The following is a 12,244-nucleotide window of genomic DNA, read 5'->3' on the forward strand; positions in this document are numbered from 1 at the left end:
TGTCAATCAATGGACGCTGGTGGCGACACACGGCCCCAGCTGCCGAGGCCGCGGTCCGCGATCCAGCCTACTACAATAGAGATCAGTGGCGTGGGCGCAACTCGAAACCTGGAGAGCGTTTGCAATTTAACGGCGCCTGAGGGAGAGGATTTGAGGAAGGATATGCGCCAATGTTGCCTGCACGAGAGCAGGCGCCCGCTCTGTTGCAACTCTGTCGCTCCATGCGCCTTTCCTCCTCTCGCCTCCCATTGCAAGCAACGAACGCCTTGGCGCAGCCTCTCTCGCTTCCGTCTCGCTCCGAGAATTGCAAACGTCGAGAGGAGAAAGCAGGGTTGCCAGACAAGCAGCAACGTCCAAGATGCCGGAATTTACCACTTTTCGCGTTAAAAAAATACTTAACCTATCGCAACAAAACTGGTGGCTATGGAAAAGTAATCATTTATACCTTTTGTAAATTATTCAAGCACGTTAATGGGCCTCTATGACCTGAGTTATGAAAGAAAACGACCCTTTGCCCCATAGACTCCCAGCAAAATTTAGCAATTAAATGGCGTCCATGTCCCGTGATCCCCGATCTACGAGTTGCACCCACCCTCACTTGAGCCTCCCTAATTGGAAGAGTCCGCCGGTTGAATATCCCTCATCCTGCCTCGTCTGTCCAGCGTGAGTTGAGACTTGATTTACCATGTCTCGCAAGAGAAAATCGCTGTCCTTGAAATAGAAGCCGAAAGTTCTGAGGAAAGTGGACGAGGATCCCAAAAGAAAATGCATGGATTTGGCGAAGGAATTTTGGAACGTTTTTACACATTCTAAAACTGTCTCCTGGGTGTTATTGAAAAAAAGAAGACTCAGAACATTGCTGACTTCTTTGGCCGGGAGTCTGACCAATAAATGGCAAGTAGCCCCCGCTTTGCTCTCATGTACTTATGTGACTTGTTTTTCGTTCATATGCATTTCGGATTATATGAATATTTTCTGCAATCCCGCAAGATTTGTATCATTGAGACTCTGCTGTATTGGCAGGATGCATCATTCTGTTAGAGGAATACCAAACTGAAAATTATATTCCATTAGTGGTAATGATAAATATAGTAGATACATCGATGGAAGAGTTGTGCCATTTGCACCACAAAGCTCTGTGACCGAATGTCTGCCAAAGTACCATTTTTTATAAGAATTACGCAACACGTGTGCCGAGATGGGCAAAGCAAAAATATATATATATTACTGGTAGACTCGAATATTTAGAGAAGTAGGAGGAAAGGAAAATTGTGCAACTATGTATGTCTTTTACATTTTTTGAATTTACATTAATTGTCATTTTTGCTTTTACACTAAATGCCATTCCTAACTAGGTGGATGTCCACCGAAATGTTTACTTTCAACACTCTGGGGGTCAACAAAAAGAAGTGCTTACATTATATTGCTGCCTGTCTACAACAAGTAAGGTGGAGGCGGCATGTCTACTGGTCTCGTTCGGCTGGACAGCCGTGCAGCACGCAGCCGTCCAGATCAAGATAAACAGATGTGGTTGCAAACATTGTCCTATGCAGATTTTGTGAACAAAACGGTGGAGGTTCGCTCTGGAGATTTTAGCACCGGGTTCGTCGACATTCTGTCAGCACAGATCATCAATGCTCTCTAAAATCTCATTTCAGAAGAACTGCGGAACACTTTGACTCCGCAAGACATCAACTCTCATTGAGGGAGCGCATCATATTAACAATGATGAAGATTGCAGACACAACACATCGACAACTTTTCTGAGAAAACTGTTTGGCTGCTCTGTCAGCATGTGCCCTGACATACTTGTGGCGATGACTCCAATCCTCGGCAATATTATGTTGTCAGTGGTTGTGCTACCATCAAAATGTGAGACAATGAACACCATGCCAAAACACTTTGCGGGCTACCAGTCGCCTTGTGCTGGACTGCACGGAGGTTGCTGTTGCAAAGCCGAAGTGCCTGAAATGTGCATTGCACACATGCTCATATTATAAGAAAGGGTTTACGTGCAGGTAAATAGTAAGTGTGATGCCTGGTGGGCTAATTCCTCACATCAGTGAAGGCTATGGCGGAAGAGCTTCAGATAAGCAATTTTAGAAGAGAGTGGAGTCATAGATTTGCTCCTTCCGGTCATTGATACTGCGATAATTGACAGAAGATTCCTAGTCGACTCGGCCTGCGAAGATAGACTGATTATTAAGGTGATCCGTCAGCCATTCAAAAACAATCGGAAACAAATGAGCCTGGCAGATGCTCTGAAACATAAAAAAAATTATCTGCAAGAGTGCATGTAGAATGCGCAATACAAATGATTAAGATATTTAAGATATTGAGCACCCAAGTCACGTGGAACATGGTGCCACTCCTTGATGACATTATGATGATAGCAGCTGGGTTGACGAATCTGACAGCACCCATTTTTGCACCAGAGAGAATTCTGTAGTGATGCTGGCTGCTCGAAGCCTCTACTACACTGCCCGATGAGTCGCAACGTGGCAAAGCATGGCGCCATATTGGGTTAGTTGTTGTTGTTTAGGGTTTTAATGGCGCAAGAGCATCAATGGCCATACTGCGCCAAACAAGGTAGGTCAATAACAAAGGGTGAGTAGAATTAAACTATGGGGAGTAAAACAGTTCTATAGTTTGTTTAAAAATCCGGTATTTTCAAGGAAATCAAAAAGACGTTTGAATGAGATCAGTGGCCGCTCACCAAGTAGCAAGGCTGGGTGAAATGGAATGCGATACTTGAAAAGATCAGGAAAAAAGAATTTGAGCTGCTGCCAAAGACCAGGACAAAGAAATAAAATATGAAGAACAGTCAAAGGTTCACCGCAGCGCTCACAGGATGGGGGCTCTTCACCGGTAAGCAGGTAGCTATGAGTGACGTAGGTGTGGCCGATTCTCAGGCGGCATATGAGGACCTCGTGGAATCTATTTTTATAGTAAGATGTTTCCCAGGTACCAAGGTCTGGCTTGATGGTGTGAAGCTTATTGTTAACCTCTACATCCCACTCGGACTGCCACGATTGCAAGACTGCAATGCAAGTCTTGTAGGCATTTTGAAGTCTTGGTGGGGGATGCGGACATGTGACACGGGAAGATTTTGCGAAGAGACGGCCAGTTTATCTGCAGCCTCGTTGCCTGCAATGCCCACATGGCTAGGAATCCAGCAAAATCTAATGTCGTGCCCATCCTGTAGGCCCTGCTGCACCTTAACATGCACAGTCAGGGTCAGCCGATTCTTTGTTGATAAAACAGAACATAGAGCCCGAACAACACTCTGGGAATCTACAAAAATGATGGCTTTCTTTATTTTACTCTGAACTATATGGTCAAGTGCCATCATGACGCCAAATAGCTCGGCAGTAAAAATACTGGCAAGAGTGTTTAGACGAGCGACTTTGGAAAAACGAGAAGGGTATAGAGCCGCACCAACATACATTGACTTTGCACCATCAGTGTAAAAATGATTATAATCTTTGTATTTTTCCTCCAATGCAAAGAATTCCTGTTGTAAAATTAAAGGCGAGACTCTTTGCTTCCTGAATTTTGTGAAGCACCATTCACAAAAAATGGGTTTGACATTCCATGGGGCAGCATGGTATAAACTATTCAAGAGGTTAAAATCACGAGTCAGATAGAGGGGGGAGCGAAGACTCTCGACACGAAGGCTCAAAGGCCGCACAACAGTTAGCTTATGGTTAAAGAGGCGAGAAAACCTAGAGTTTTGAATACAACTATAAGTGGGGGAGCTGGGGTCCGACAAATTTTGTAAACATAGGTGAGGCTAAGCAGCTGTCGCCTTTTTTCAAGCGACATTTCATGACAGTCAACATACAAGCTAAGCACGGGGGAGGTGCGAAAAGCACCAGACGCCAAACGCAGCGCAAGGTGATGTACTGGATCGAGCATTTTTAAAGCAGACGGTCTCGCAGAGGCGTAGACAATTGAGCCATAGTCAAGGCGGGATCGAATGAGAGAAGAATATAGACGAAGGAAACATTTCTTATCCGAGCCCCACGACTTGTGCGAAAGAACTTTGAGTATGTTCGATGCCTGCAGAGTTTTTTGCTTAAGCTGTTTGAGATGCGAAACAAAGGTAAGTTTACGGTCGAAAGTAACTCCTAGAAACTTGTACTCCGTTTTGACAGCAATGTTGTTTCCATTTAAAAGAAGTGTAGGATCTAAACAGAGGTCACGCCTTAAAGAAAAAGGGACACAAACAGTTTTCTCTGGGGAGAACCTAAAACCATTCTCATCAGCCCATGTAGTCATTTTATTTATGGCCAGTTGTAGCGGCCGCTCACAACTAGACATATTACATGACACTACAGATATCTGAATGTCATCGACATATAGCGAGTAAGATACTAAAGGAGGAATGACTTTACTAAGAGAGTTAATTTTTATTACAAAGGGTGTGACGCTTAGGACTCCACCCTGAGGAACACCATTCTCCTGAACAAACCAGTCTGATAAAGTTGTTCCCAACCGAACTCGAAAAGTGCATTTACATAAAAAGCTCTTTATACACTGAAGCATTCTACCGCGTATTCCGTGCATAAAAAGGTTCTGCAAGATGCCATACTTCCAAGTGGTGTATGGCATCTTGGCAATCGAAGAAAACATACACAATGCTGCCTGTCGACGAATGCCTCGCGCACAACGGTCTCAAGCCGCACAAGATATTATGCTGCTTGATAAAATAAACAAGACGCCTGTTAATTAATCTTTCAAACGTTTTCCTCAGACAACTTGACAACGCTATTGGTCAGTAACTTGCAGGAAGGGAAGGGTCCTTGCCAGGTTTCAACAGCGGTATAACTTCAGCCCGCTTCCATTCAACAGGGAAGTAGGCATCACACCACAGGCCACTGAAGTACAGAGCGCGACACTGTTAGTGCGAACAAGCCATCGCCGGTTTTTCAAGTTTTTCTCTTTTAAACCAAGGGATGTCATCCAAGTTATTATTGCTACGGAACGAGCTTATTTAGTTCTATAATGTAAGTGATAAAATTTCGTGGTCCCTAATAATATTTAGAAGTAAAATGCGAAAATGCGCCGATGTCGTGTTCGCGCTAACAGTGTCGCGATGTGTACGTGATAAGAGCACTGAGTGACTCTCTAGATAAGAGTCGGATCATGTCGTAGTGAATTCCATCGGGACCGGGGGCAGAATTCTTGCGGGAGTTGTGAGCCACTTCGAGCTCAACCATTGTAAATGGCTGATTGTAAGGTGCAGACGCTCCCCCTGTGAAGCAGAGCCTTGTCTTTTCCATGCTTGCCTTGCGCTTCAGGAATGCTGGAGAGTAATGTGCGGAGTTTGAAACAGCAGCAGAGTGAGTGCCCAACACATTAGCCTGGTCTAACAATGAGGCTCCAGAAGAAGGTAAAAGGGGGATTGTAAAACAACGGTATTTCCCCTCCACCTTGTGAAGTCGGTTCCACACTTTCTTTGCTGGAACATAGCTGCTGATGGAGACTTTCCTTTAGCCTGCTTCCGAGTCCAGCGGGCACAAGCTCTGCGCCTCTTGAATTCAATCAAGTTCACAGATGTCGGGTATCTACGAAAGACACCCCAAGCCTTATCTTGGTTATTCTTTGTGGTGGAACATTCCTCATACCACCATGGCTTACATTTCTTGGGGATGATCGAAGAAGTTTGAGGGATGGAGCAAAGAGTAGCACCAATTATATGCTTTGTGATATAGGCTGTGGCATCGTCATGAGTTAATGAAGAGAACATAGAGGGAACAAGCTCGGATTTTTGGCTAAAAAGAGCCCAGTCTGCTTTTTCGAGCTTCCAACGTGGAGTCCGTTTCATGAGACTGGGAATAGATTTCACGCTCTCCAGAGCAACCAAAAAGTGGTCGCTTCCAAAAGGATTATTTAAAACGCTCCATGTGAAAGAAGACACAAAGGATGGAGATGAAATGGAAAGATCAATGGATGTAAATGAGCTGTGAGCTGCGCTAAAAAGGTAGGCTCTCTGCTGTTCAAAAGACTGAGACTAGATGACAGTAAGAACCGTTCAATGACCCCACCACGCGAGTGCTGGCGTGTGCCACCCCACAAGGGATGGTGGGCCTTAAAACCTCCTAAAAGTAAAAAGGGGTGAGGGAGCTGAGTAACTAAATCATGGAGATCATGAATATGCAGTGGAACATTTGGTGGAATATAGATGGAAACAATGGTGATGAAGCGCTCCAAGAGGAGACGTACAGCTACAGCCTCAAGGGGTGTAGAAAGAGGAATCTGAGAACAAGCAACACCACTTTGGACGATTACCGCTTCTCCACCAGATGAGTTTGATGTGGAACGATCTTTTCTAAAAACTTGATGACGACGTAAAATAGACACATGATGATCATTAAGGTGCGTCTCTTGTAAAAAGAGAGCTATGGGACGGAGGTCGTCCATAAAAAAGTTAGCATCGTCAATATTCCGTAAAAGGCCGCGGCAATTCCACTGCATAAAAGTAAACGTAGCCATTATTCTAAAACTAAGTTAAAAATTAGTAAATCAGTAAAAGTAGTAAGGTACAAGTAAAAGTAAAAACGTCAACTCTGTCGAGTCGCGCAGGGCAATAAAGATTGTACATCACGTTGGCAGGATCACCGGTTTTTTGCTTTTGTGTTTACTCTTAGTAGTCTGCCACTCCATGTCGTCTTGGTCAGACGCAGAAGTGGAGACTTCACACTCATCCATGGCCTCAGTTTTCTGAGTCGAGGATTTTCCTGCAGGTTTCTTCAGGTTCGGGGCGCCATGCTCCGCCCGCGACCGGACCCAGCCAAAGGGGCAGAGGAGGTGCTGGGCGAAGCGTCGCCCAAGTCTACCCGTTCCTGACCCTTAGGCTAGGGTGACCACCTTTCTGCTAGCGAAATGCGGGACAGGAAGGGGGGGGGGGAGGGGGAGGGTATTTTTTAACACACACAGGACGAACCAAGACTTCGGTAACAAATTTAATGTCCTGTGCTGTTTATACACCTGCTAATTGCATTTCAGCATTTAAGCTTAAATATTTTGCACTCCCAGTGATATATTTTTTAATGCCACATGTGTTATTAGATGTGTCAAATTCGAAAACATAAAAATCGACTGTAGAAGAACTCAATGCATCAAATGGAAATAAGAAACAATAAATCTTTATAGGCTTATTGTTTCCTGTCAACGCTTAATCTTTAATCAGCATGGTCCTGCACAAATTTTTAACATTATGTTCTTTTTCGATTGTTGTGAGTTGCAGGCTTTTTGCCTTGTGTAGCTGTCTTCACTAAAAAAAAATCAGCGGCAACCTTTTCGCATTGACAGAGCGATTTGAAAATAATTGCAGTATCTTATATCGAAACTTTTGGTGAGAAAGTTTTCTTACCATAGTTAGCCACCATGGGGAGAGGCCCAACAGAGCATGCGCGTCGGTTTTACTGCAAGAAGGACGGTCGCTTACCGCAATGTTTCGATAGAGCGTACCATTGCGATTCAGACGATACCAACGACCCCCGCGCTTCCCCGTGCCCCGTTGTTCAGCAGCACCATGAGTTGCAGAGTGAAGTTTACGACAGTATGAAATGCGGGACATTTTGAAGATTTGGGAATTTCTTGCAGGACGCGGGACACGGGCCCTCAATGAGGGACAGTCCCGCGAGTCGCGGGACGGGTGGTCACCCTACCTTAGGCGCTGCAGGTGCGGCACGAGAGCCATGCCGCTCCCTCGATGGTGCTCTCTCCAGGGAGTGTGGGCGAGAGTGTCGACCCTTCTCCCTGGAAGGAGATCGCAGAGGAGGGACGGTTGCGGCAGCCACCGGCCCATCCTGGGTTTGGGAAACAGCCTGAGAAGATACAGGCTGTTGCCCTGTTGGAGTGCGAGGGTTCGCGCTCTTGCTGGGAGGGTCCGTAGACCGCCCAGCCGAGATTGCATGCCCCGGAAGCTGAATTTTCAGCTGGGGTGTGGGGGACTGCCGTGGCTTCCCATAGTCAAGAAAGGACGTCTGGGTTGCCACTGCGACCTTCAGTGGTGCAGGTCCCCGCTGCACCACCTGCGCATAGCCACTCTTGCGCAAGAACGCAAAGCGACGGCGCGCTTCCGGGTAAGAGAGGTTTTCTTTGACCTTCAAGGTAAGCACTTCTTTCTCTTCTTTCCATGTCTTGCATGAGCGAGAATACGCTGGGTATGGATCACTACAGTTGACACATTGGGCTTCGTTGGAGCAGGAGTCTGCAGAATGGTCATTTTTCCCACACTTGGCACAAGTGGCCTTACCACGGCAGTTCTGAGAGCCGTGGCCAAACCTCTGGCATTTAAAACATCTTGGAGGATTAAGCACATAGGGCCTAACCCTGCAGTGGAGATAGCCAGCCCTAACAGCCTCGGGAAGTGTGGTAGATTCAAAGGTTAAAACTATGTGTTTAGTTTTCCGCTCTTGACTGTCCCGACGCAAGGAGATGCGCCTCGCAGCTACAACTCCTTGGTCAGAGAGCCCTTCAAGTATTTCAGTGTCAGAGGCCTCAATCAGGTCATCTTCGGAGATAACGCCCTGAATAGTATCGAGTGTACGATGGGGTGAAACAGTCACTTTGTGAGCAGACACAGAATTCAAAGCAAGGAGTGCAGTACTCTGCTGTCTGGATTCAATTTCTACGAGTAGGTCACCTGAGGCCATCTTTTTGGCCTTGAAGTTCTTTCCGACCGCACTTTCTAGCACTTTCTGTCACGATCCCTCTAGAAGGTGGACGAAGGGGGCTGAAGCACACGCCGAGAAGAGACGACACGCGGCTAGCCTGGTTGTGAGGGTGAACAATGACTGACCGGAGCGGCGTGCGCTCAACGGCGTTTATTCGGCGCGGTGATCAATGTTGCCCGTCGAGCCAGGCGGCCGCAGATGGGCGGGCTGGAGGGGGCGCTACATACTTGTTACACTCCCCCCCCCCCCCCCCCCCCGTTTGTTTTTCCTGAAAAGAAAATAAATGAATAAACACACACGGCCGACACCAACTAGGCGTCTGGTCGTGTCAAGTCCTGGACGGTCGACGGCGAAGGTTAGCCCGGCGAGTAGCGGTCAGGTGGCCTTCGCTGCCGTGCACTCCGCCTGGTCGCTGGTGTCGACGGGCCAGGTGTGGCAACGCCGGGCGCTGCCTGAACCGGCCGCGCTCCACCCGGTAGAGCTGCAGGGACCGGATTTGGGTGTGGCACCGGTCCACCTGGTGCCGCAGGACTGGAGACGCTTGTCGCCTCCGTGGTGGGTGGCGCTCCACTGGCCGCGACTGGTGCTGTCGTTGGTCCCCCTGCGGGCTGGTCCTCTGAAGCAACGGCCGAGGGTGCAAGCCAGATTCCGGAGCGAGGCCTGACATATTCGGGGTGCCGGTGCCAGGTGGTCCCGTCGGGCATGCGGACGAGCAGCGACGAGGCACTCGCTGGTGAAACCACATGTCCGGCAGACCAGGGTGGGCCAGGACGGAAGTTCCTGGCGTAGACCGACGCTCCCGGTTCCGGCAAAGGCCCAGGACGGCACCCTCGGTCAGCAGCCAGCTTCTGCTTCAGCTGCTTCAGGAGCGCCATGGACCGGAGGTCTGGATGCAAGACATCCAGGGGTTGATGATGATTAGGAGTTTATAGGCGCAGCAGCAACGAGGGCCATAATGCGCCAAACTTAACATATTTAGAGCATATTATAACAAAAGTTTACTTTGAGGCTACATATTTACAAATGGTATAAATATCCAGTTTGTTTTAAAAAGTCTAAGACACGGCTAAATGGAACTAAAGGTTTATCACCAAGCAAGAAAGAGGGATGAAATGGGAGATGATCCCTAAAAAGTTCGAGAAAACATGATTGACGGAGTGGTTGATGGGACGAACAATGCCACAAAATGTCCAACACAGTCAGAAGCTCTCCACAATGTTCACATAGTGCAACATCCTCACCACGAAGCAGATACTGATGTGTCACGCGGGAGTGACCTATTCTTAGACGGCACAGAAGAACCTCCACACGACGTTCCCTGTTGTAAGAGCTCTCCCAAACGCCCAGAACGGGCTTGATAATGTGAAGTTTGTTGTTGCTCTCTGTATCCCATTCCAGCTGCCATTTGAGAAAAATAGATTTCCTCAGAAGTGGTTTCAAATCTTGGTAGGGTAAGCAATTGAATGTTATAGGCGAGCCTCGGGCAGACACGGCCAATTTATCCGTCTCTTCATTGCCCAAAATCCCAACGTGGCTTGGCACCCAGCAAAACTTAATGTCCCGACCGCGTCGCAGGGCGCTATTGATCTTACCATGCAGATGTTGTACAAGCCGGTTCTTTGTGGGCATCAGGGAGGACACAGCCAATAAGGCACTTTGTGATTCGACAAAAATTACAGCTTTCATTATACTATTGTCAAGTATATGTTCGACCGCTACCAAAATAGCATAAAGCTCTGCGGTGAAAATGCTTGCCCTACAGTCAACTTGTGTGGCTTTGTTGTAGGAGGCAGAATAGAAAGCACACCCTACAAAAGACGACGATTTGGACCCATCTGTATAAAACTCCAGGTAGTCTGCATATTTTTGTTGCAAGGAGAGGAACTCCTGCCGGAGGATTTGTGGTGAAATGACCCTCTTACTGTATTTTGCAAGTGACCAGTCACAGAAAATCGGTAGAACATCCCATGGAGCAACCCTATGTGTGTTTTTAAGCAAGGGAATCTCATGGAGGGGGATATTAAGGGATTGACAAGTACTTTGCAAACGGAGGCTTAATGGTCTAACAATGCTCGGCTTGTTTTCGAAAAGCTGTGAACTTCTGCAAGCATAAAGGGCACTGTAGGAGGGATGTTTTGGATTTGAAAATACCTTGTAAGCATAAGAGACGCTGAGGTACTGCCTCCGTTTCTCAAGGGACATTTGATGCGTATCAGCATACAAACTCCTCACAGGAGATGTGCGAAATGCACCTGTAGAAAGTCGTAGTCCAAGGTGGTGTACTGGGTCAAGCATCTTAAGAACGGATAGCCGCGCTGACCCATACACTACTGCACCATAGTCGAGGCGGGATCGAACTAACGAGTTATACAGTCGTAGGAGACAGCGCCTATCAGCACCCCACGACATATGCGATAGCACTTTTAGGATGCTTGATGACATCAGGCATTTCCGTTTCAAATTCTTCAAATGGGGCACAAAGGTAAGTTTCTTGTCAAAAATAACACCCAAAAATTTGTGTTCTTCTTGGACTGATATCTCAATGCTATTAAGATGCAAGGAAGGATCAAGAGACAATCCCCGGCGTAATGAAAAAGGAACGCAGACTGTTTTTTCAGGAGAAAATTTGAAGCCATTTTCGTCTGCCCACTTACACATTCTATTGATTGTGAGTTGCAACTGTCGTTCACAACTGGAGAGGTTACAGGAAGACACAGAGATTTGCACATCATCCACATATAGAGAGTAAGTTACTGATGATGGCATAACCTTAGCTAGACTGTTAATCTTTACAGCAAAGAGGGTAACGCTCAACACTCCTCCTTGAGGAACACCGTTTTCTTGAGAGAAAACATCTGATAGTGTGGAACCCAATCGGACTTGAAAGGTTCTTTCGCTGAGAAAGCTCTGTATGCACTGAAGCATGCGGCCCCGTACACCACAGTTGTACGAGTCCCGAACTATTCCATACCTCCATGTGGTATCATATGCTTTGTGTAAATCAAAAAACACCAAGACACAATGCTGCCGCTGTACAAATGCCTCACGTATAGCGGTCTCTAGGCGAACCAAATGATCGGTGGTCGCTCGTCCCTCCCGAAAGCCGCACTGGCTTACATCAAAAAAGTTCTCAGTTTCTAAGAAATGGACAAGACGACGATTCACAAGCCGCTTCCCTAAGCAACTTGTGAGTGCGATGGGACGATAGCTCGTAGGAATAGAAGAGTCTTTCCCAGGTTTCAGAAAAGGGATTATGTGGGCATGTTTCCAGCAACGAGGAAAGGCACCAGCTTGCCATAGATGATTAAAGAAAGTTAACAGACCGTTCATAGATTCAGGGGACAGTTTCCTCAACATTTCATAGTGGAGTCTGTCTGGCCCTGGTGCAGACTTCTTCTTTGCACCAAGAGCGACCTTGAGTTCACACATTGTGAATGGTCTATTGTAAAAAAATAAACCACCCTCCGACATCGAGATGGGCTGCTTTTCAACAGTCGACTGGAACTTCTTGAATTTTTCGCTAAAATTAGAGGAGCTACTAATAAGATGGAAATGCT

At 46.9% G+C, this 12,244-nt stretch overlaps 1 pseudogene; it reads left to right on the forward strand.

Annotated features, from left to right (window-relative positions):
• The first annotated feature begins 1,371 nt into the window (after window positions 1–1,371).
• Window positions 1,372–2,449, forward strand: LOC115327676 (annotated as a pseudogene).
• Window positions 2,450–12,244: the final 9,795 nt, after the last annotated feature.

This window comes from Ixodes scapularis, unplaced genomic scaffold, assembly GCF_016920785.2.
Source record: "Ixodes scapularis isolate PalLabHiFi unplaced genomic scaffold, ASM1692078v2 PGA_scaffold0__279_contigs__length_252992795, whole genome shotgun sequence".
Lineage (NCBI taxonomy): Eukaryota > Metazoa > Arthropoda > Arachnida > Ixodida > Ixodidae > Ixodes > Ixodes scapularis.